Raw genomic sequence first — 8,642 nt, 5'->3', positions numbered from 1 at the left:
GTCAAGTCAAAGGCATGGAGGAGGGTCGCTGACGCTGAGGGAGGGGCATTTTAAGGGTCCTGGAGACTGGCTAGAGGGAGCTCCACAGAGCTGGCAGGGGACTTCTCCTCCAAGTGCTCGCTGGGGATGAGGGTGATGTTGAGGGTGAGGGTGAGGGTGAGGGACAGGACTGGAGGGAGTGGGGTGGGCATGGCAGAGGGTGGCATGCATTCAATAATTTGATCATTCAGCAAACGTTCATCTTGGAGCCAGGCATTGTTTAGGGCGCAGTGGCGAACAAGACAGACATGGCCAGGCTCTTGCAGAATCCACATTCCAGAAGAGGGTGTGCTTAGTGAACAAATCGCATGTAATTCTGAGGCTTGGACTTGGAGGATGAGGGAAGGCTTCCCGCAGGGGGTGGAATCTAAGTTAAATTCTGAAGGATGTGTGCCAGGGAAATGGAAAGGGGTGGGGGTCAGTGGCCCAAACTTCCCAGGAGGAATTGCCTGTTGTGCAAACCAAGAATATGCTCAGGGACCAGCAAAGCAGGGGTGTCAGAAATGAGAGGAGGCCCTGGCCAGGTAGCTCAGTCGGTTAGAGTGTCTTCCCGATATGCCAAGGTTGTGGGTTCAATCCCCAGTGAGGGCACAAACAAGAATCAACCAATGAATGCACAAGTAAGTGGAACAAAAATCTCTCTCTCTCTCTCTCTCTCTCTCTCTCTCTCTCTCTCTCTCTCTCCCTTTCTTCCTCTCTCTCTCCCTCCCTTTCTTCCTCTCTCTCTAAAATCAATAGATAAAAATTAAAAAAGGAGTGAGGGGGGACTGGATGAAAGGAAGTGAAGAGTTGAGCCAAAGAACATCCATGCACAGCCCATGGACACAGATAACATCACAGTATGGTGATGCCCAGAGGAGGGGAAGACTGGGTGGAGGTGGGCAAAGTGGGGGGCAATGAGGGACATCTGTACTACTGTCAACAGGTTTTTTTTTAAGTTCAAAAAAGAGAGAGTGGCTGAACAAAAGAAAAAGAAAATGAGGTGAAATTTTTTGGGAAAATAATTTGAAATTGAGAAACAAGTCGAAGTGCTCATTTTGGAGAAGGAGAACTCTTCGGGACTTCCATCCACGCGTTTGCAGTGAAGCATCCTCTTTATTTGGAATTACCTACGGGAGGCATGGCATCATCATTTTTTCGGGCCTCAGAGCCACTAAAAGCCCCAGGAGCTGTCTGGACCCAGGGGTGGACGGAGGGCTATGACCTCCCATTTCCTCTCCTCCAGGGCCTCCCTCAACAGCTCCTTCCCTCTTCACACCTCCCTTATGGGACCATTTCCTAAAGTCCCTATTAACATTTACTGCCCTTTTATTCCTTCCCCAGGCACCTCTAATCCACAATGATGATGAGTGTTAATGATCACATTGCATATAAATTACTCCCATAACTGGGTAAACCAGATAACCTTTAAACATGGCAGGATTCCACTGTAATAACAAAATATTAGTAGCTGTTACACTTCCTAAGTACACACAGTCTTTCTTAATGTTGATTTCTTTCTCAGTTGTCCCCTTCTCAATACTTATACCAATGACAGTAATAGCTAACACTTTGGGCCGTTTTTCAATGTGCCAGGGACTCTTTTCAGCTCTTTTCATGCCTCCCAACAACCCTATGAGTTAGGTCATGATCTCCAAAACGGATGAGGAAAGGCATCACTTCGCAGATAGGGAGGTTGGGGTAGACAGAGATGTAGCCTGTAGCCCCGAGTTCACGTGGCTGGTAGTTAATAACACCAGGATTTTATACCAAGCAACCCAGTTCTAGAGCCTGTCTCAGTTACCCATGCCAGCCACCCAAGAGTAACCCTATTTATTCACTACTCCTTTGGTTCCCCCTCTAGGATGTATTGCCAATCTATCCACTCTCTCTCTCCAGCTCTGCCACCCTAGAAGAAACCACCATGGCGGATACATTTGAGGTCATCCATCAAAGGGACTAAATGAATGAGTTCCTAACTGAAATCAATGTGTGAGGTGAGTACTTATTCTGTTTTTCAAAGAAAACTGTGACTTTCAACCTATGAACTTGCAGGTTTTCTCTACTAATTTTCATGTAAATATAGACTTAAAAACTGGGGTTGTATTATATGTCTTTCTTTTTTTTTTTTTTCAAATCCTCACCTGAGGTTATTTTTCCATTGATTTTTGAGAGAGTGGAAGAGAGAGGGAAAGACAGAGAGAAATATCAATGTGAGAGAAACATATTGACTGGTTGCCTCCTGCACGCGCCCTGACCAGGGCCCGGGCCGGGAAGGGGCCTGCAACTGAGGTCCATGCCTTTGATCGGAATTGAACTGAGACTCTTCGGTCCACTGAGCCCAACTGGCTAGGGCTTATGTGTCTTTTCCCCCCCTTTTTCTTTTTGGTAGTGTGCTGTATTCTCAACATATTCTAAACACCTTCCCATGTTATTAAAAATTCTGTACAAATTTGTAATATCAGCATTATATTCTATTTCATGACATACTTTATTCGACCATTTTCAAATTGTTAGACAATTAGATTGTATTGGATTGTATTATTTATCTATTGCTTTGTAACAAATTACCCCAAAACTCAATAATTTAAAACAACAAGTATTTATTATCCCATAGTTTCTATGGGGCAGGAATCTGGTAGTGGCTTTGGCTCAGGGCCTCTCAAGGCTACAAACAAGGTTTCAGGTGGGCCGCAGTCACCTGAGGTTCAACTGGGGGAAGACCCACTTCCAACTTACTTGGCTGTCGGCAGAATTTGGTGCCTTGCTGGCTGTAGGCTGGAGACATTGGTTCCTTCCTCTCTCTCTCTCTGTATGTATGTATATACTAATATATATATTATATGTATATTATTTATATGTCTATATCTCTATATACATATGTATAGATCTATCTACACATCTATCTTTCTAGAGAAAAGGTACCCAATACAGATCTCACAGCCTTTTGTAATCTAATTTTACCTTCTGTATTCATTCATTATAAGTGAGTCAGTAAGTCCAGCCCACACTCCAGAGGTACGAGTACCATGAGGGGGGTCATTGGGGGCCATTTCAGAGCCTGCCTACCACTTAGTTTTTCCCAGTTTTTCCACTACTACCAGTGCTCTTCTGAATATGTTATTACCTAATTGTCTTATTACCTGCATTACAAATTATTTCCTTATGATACACTTATTGGCCAGAAGGGTAAGGACATCTTAAAGGCTGCTAATGCACACTGACTAATTGCTTTCCAGAAAGCTTCCCATCATCAGTGTATGGGAACACCCATCCCAATGCATCTCCATCATACTTGTAACATTTTTTGCTTATTTGATGTTTCTCCTTTTGATTTGCATTTAAGGTTAAATCTTTTTTATTATCCATTTGTATTTTTATATGAATTTTATGATTTTTTTGCTCATTTTTCTATTGAAGATACAGTGTGTTTCTTTTTTTATTGTTTAAATTATTACATGTCTCCTTTTTTCCCAATTGACACCCCCACCACCACCCTACCGTGTGTTTTTTTATCAAAATATATGTACTTCACACATAAAGATATTAACAATAGGTGGGTTTTTTTGGTAATAGTTTTATTGAGATATCATTTATATACCAGACTGTTCACCCATTTAAAGCATACAATTTAATGCTTTTCAGCATATTGACAGATTAGTGCAACCATCACCACAGTCAATTTTAGAACATTTTCATCACCTCAAAAATAAACCCCATGTCCTATAGCTATCATCCCTACTCTCCCAACCCCTCCCCCAGCCCTAAGCAACCACTAGTTGACTTTCCGTCTCTATGGATTGGTCTATTCTGGACGTTTAAAATAAATGAAATCACATATGCTGTGGCCTTTTGTGTCTGGCTTCTTACACTTAGGTGAAGTTTTCAAGGTTCATCCATGTTGTGGCACGTATCAGAACTTCATTCCTTTTTATGGATGAATAATGTCCCATTGTGTGAATATACCACATTTGTTTATTCATTCATCAGTTGCTGGACATTTGAGATATTTCCACATTTGGGCTGTTATGAAAAATACTGCTATGAACCTTCACATACGAGTTTTTGTGTGGACATATTTTTTAATTTCTCTTGGGTTCATACCTACGAGCGGAATTGTTGGGTCATATGATAACTGTGTTGAACTATTTGAGGAACTGTCACTATTTTCCACAGCAGCTGTACTATTTTACATTCCCACCAGCAGTGTATGAGGGTTCTGATGTCTCCACATCCTCAACAACACTTGTCATCATCTGTCATTTTTCAAAATTGATTTTAGAGAGAGAGGAAGAGAGAAACATCCATCTGTTGCTCCACCCATCCATGCATCCATTGGCTGACTCTTGTTTGTGCCGATCGGGGATCAGACCTGAAACTCTGGCTCCTTGGGATGATGCTCAAACCAACTGAGCCACCCAGCTGAGCATCTGCCTCTTTTTAGTACAGCCAAACTAATGGGTGTGAATTAGTATCTCATTGTGGTTTTCCTTTGGATTTCCCTTGTGATTAATGATGTTGGGCATCTTTTCATGTGCATCTTAGCCATCTAAATATCTGCCTAGTGCAGTGATTTTCAACCCTTTTCACTTCATGGCACACACAAACTAATTACTAAAATTCTGTGGCACGCCAAAAAATATATTTTTTGCCAATCTGACAAAAAAATACTTGTAATTTTGACTCATTCACATTGGACAGCTATTGCCATTTTTTTTTTATTTGACAATTTAAGAGAAAAGAGGTCAGTGCCCCTGACTAAATGGTCAGTTATTGCATGTTTTGAAAATTCTTGTGGCACATCAGTTGCCTCTGTGGCAGGCACACTGATTGAAAATTGCTGGTTTAGAGAAATGTCTATTCAGAAACTGCGAATGTGTGGGATTTTTGAGAGAGAGATTGGGCCCAGAATGAACCTACAACAGGGCAAGACTAAGAGGGGCTCCTAGGTTTGAGACTTGGCCTCCCCACCTACAAGCTAGGTGTTTTCTGGGTTTCTTAAACTCTGGGCTTACGCTCAAGTTTTTAAAATGGGGATGATAACACCTACTTCATAAGGCCATAGTGTGGCTGACATGAGAAAACACCCGTGTAGCACTTGGCAGAGTGCCTGATACACAGTAACCATGCAATAAATGGGAGCCATTTTCACGATTTTTAAAGGTATTAACATGGTAAGAACTGTGTTTCAGGAAGATGAATGTGGCTTGTTATATTAAACAGATTAAAAAGAGATTGGGCCCTAGCTGGCTCGACTCAGTGGATAGAGCGTGGGCCTGGGGAGAGAAGGGTCCTGGGTTTGATTCTGCTCAAGGGCACATGCCCTGGTTGCTGGCTCGGTCCCCATAGGGGGTGTGCAGGAGGCAGCCGATCAATGATTCTCTCTCGTCATTGATGTTTCTATCTCTCTCTCTCTCTCCCTTCTTCTCTGAAATCAATGAGAGAAAGAGAGAGAGAGAGAGAGAGAGAGAGAGAGAGAGAGAGAGAGAGAGAGAGAGAGAGAAGAGGGAGAGAGAGACGCCTTGGCCAGTGTGCTCAGTGTTTGGAATGCGCTGAAGGGTCAGGAGTTGATTCATGGTCAAGGGCACACACCTCTGTTATGGGTTCAATCCCTGACCTCAGTTGAGGCAGGTGTGGGAGGCAACTAGTCAATGTATCCCTCTCACATTGATGTTTCTCTCTCTCTCTCTCTCTCTCTCTCTCTCTCTCTCGCTCTCGCTCTCGCTCTCGCTCTTTCTTTCCCTCCCTCCCTTTCACTCTCTCTCCAAAAAAAAAAAAAAAAAAAGAAAAGGAAAAAAATATCCTCGAGTGATGATTAACAACAACAACAAAAAGAGAATATAGATAGGAGCACCAGTTCAGAGAAGAAACAACTATTGAAGCAAAAAGCAGACGAAATGAGAAAAGGATGCTTTCTGGCTTTCCTTCCTATTAAGGACGAGTTTTCCCTCCTGCCCTTTGCCTGAGCAGCCCTAGAAAGGAGAGAGATCTTGTTGCTTTTTCAAGTTCATCAAGGATATTTTAATCATCTTTGTATTTTAACTCATCTAATCCAGGGTGAAATGGTGATTAACATGTTTTAAATATTTTGATTAACACTTTATAATAACTTGCTAAAACGCTAAGTATGCTTATGAATTCCGTTTCTCTGGAGAAAGATGATACAAAACTTTGGTAATTTCAAGGTCATGTACACTATCAATTAAAACACTTTCCCACTGCCCGCTCATGCACTCATTTCATTCATATATATATGGAGTGCCAGCTCTGTGCCAGGCACTGAGTACAGAGTGGTGAGCACAAGGTCTCTGCACTCGAAGAGTTTATATCCTAATAAGGTAAAATATTAAAATCCATTCGTTCAACAAGTACTTATTGAGTACCTACTCTGTGCTTAGGATGCATTAGTAAACAAAACAAGCAAAAATCCTTGTCGTCATAGAGTTTACCTTCTAGTGAGAAGAGACAGACAGTAAACAAAACATAAAATATATAAGAAAAGTCTACCGTTTGTTAGAAGGTGGTAAATGTTATTGAAAAAGAAAATAACGCAGTTAAGAGAGAGTGGGGGTAGGGAGCTGAAATTGCAATTTTTAGATAAGTGATCAGGGTTGCCTCATTAAGAAAAGGAAGGAGAAGTGAACTGTGTGGATATCGGAGGGAAGAATGGACAAGGCTGATGGAACAGCCAATGCAAAAGCACTGAGGCAGGAGTGTTCCTGCCAGAAATAAGAACAAGGAGTAGAGTGAGCAAAGGATAAAGCAGGAGGAGATCCAATTAGATGGGGAGTGGAGAGGAGACAGATCATCGATCCCTTAGGCCTTTGTCCAGTGAAGAGGCCAGTGTCCTATCGGAAAGAAACAAGTGAGTACTGAGCATATTTTTTTTCTAAGCGAAGGACGGCTGCATTGCAAGAACAAATCTCTGGACAAAGAAATCTGTGGTCTTACATAGCCTTTTGGAGGCATGGAGTTGGTTAATCAGCACTTTTAGCAACTGGACTGTTTAGAGAGGAAGTGAAGTTTAGCTAAGGCAGCAAGCAGGATTATAGACTGCCGGAAGCCGGTCCATCCTTGCTGCTTGACACAGTCGCTGCTTGACACATCTGCACAGCATATGTTTCAAGGGACCTGGCGTATATGGCATACTGTTCTTAATATGTTTGCTCTCCTTCTTGGCGCTATGTGTTTTAACCAAGGTCACCTCTCCGAGAAAGGTTGTTTCCCCAGGTAGGGATTTTACCCTGAAGTTAGGGAGGGAATAAAACCCCTTAACTAAATGCCAGGCAGGAAGTTAATCACTTTAACTGCGAACAATCACCCTTAAGCTACATAATCTTTACTCCCTGGAATGGAGATAAGAAACGCCCTAACCTTTGGAATAGAAAATAACAGGATTAAAATCAACTGGTATAAATACAGATGTAACAAGACAATAAAACTCAGAACTTGGCTGGAGATGACAGAACCTGGCTGGAGACCCTGACAAGAGGAACCTGGCTATGATGATCACATGAACGCTGTCTCCGTGTCATTCCTTCTTCGCCGACTCCGTCCCCACCTTTGGGAACCCCTGGACCTGCTGGGGCTGGACCTCAACAGGAGACAAGTTAGGAGGGGAGAGGAGATATATATGCCTTGAACTATGGTGGTAGTAAGGGAGGTAATAGGAAGTGTTCCCACTTGGGATATATTTATGTCAACAACAACAACAACAAAAACACGCCATGATAATCCAATTAAGTCAATCCTATTGAAGTAACAGAATATTTGCCTTCACACAGGATGAAATGGCTAGCTGACATTACAGAGAGTAACTGGGAGGGGCTGTTTTAGAAGGAGGAGTAAAGAGAAAGCCTCTTTGAAGAGATGAGACCTCAAAGATGAAAAGAAGCCAGTTAAGACCTTACTGGCAAGAGGCTGGTGTGTGTGTATGTGTGTGGAGAAGGTGGTGAGGTTAGGGGGCTGGGAGGAGGGAAGCAGAAGCCAGAACCCTCCAGGCCTTCAGTGCATAGAATGGATTGAGAAGAGAAGAATGGAGACAATACTATAAATACTGTAATAGACACTGTCCTCCTGGGAATTCTATGAGGCCTCATTAAAGTCATAAAGTAAAATCCAACTGAGACGTCTTCATTGTGCCAGAGATTATTTCATTGTTTGCTGAATTATGACTCAGAAATAATAAACTAAGGGGCAGCAGTGGTGCCCATACACCATGCAGTCACCCATCCTCTGTCTTTTGACTTTAATGCAAGGTCTGGATTAGCTATGTCTTTCTCAAGACTAAATTGTGATCCACATCTCTCTTTCACCAGCTGATCATGAAAAATGGTTAAGGTTACTAGTATTGAGGGCTTCCTGAATATCGGTATAAAAAGACAGGCTGTCAAGGCAGGATGACCTGGGGGGTTCAACTGCAGAGAGGGTGTGGACTAGGTCTCCAGTCTCCTCCAGTGAACAGATACCAGGGGAAGGAGAGCGCTTTACTCACCTTTGTAGCCTCGGGGCTCCTAGCACAGTGCTTGGTAAACAGTAGGAGCTGAATCACCTTTTTGTTGAATCTGAATTAAGCATATAGATTAGATCAACAGTACTGAAATAATACATTAGCTCAGAGAAAA

The sequence above is a fragment of the Myotis nattereri genome (genome assembly GCF_964212035.1).
Source record: "Myotis nattereri genome assembly, chromosome: 2".
NCBI lineage: Eukaryota > Metazoa > Chordata > Mammalia > Chiroptera > Vespertilionidae > Myotis > Myotis nattereri.
Note: the sequence above shows the minus strand (reverse complement) of the source record.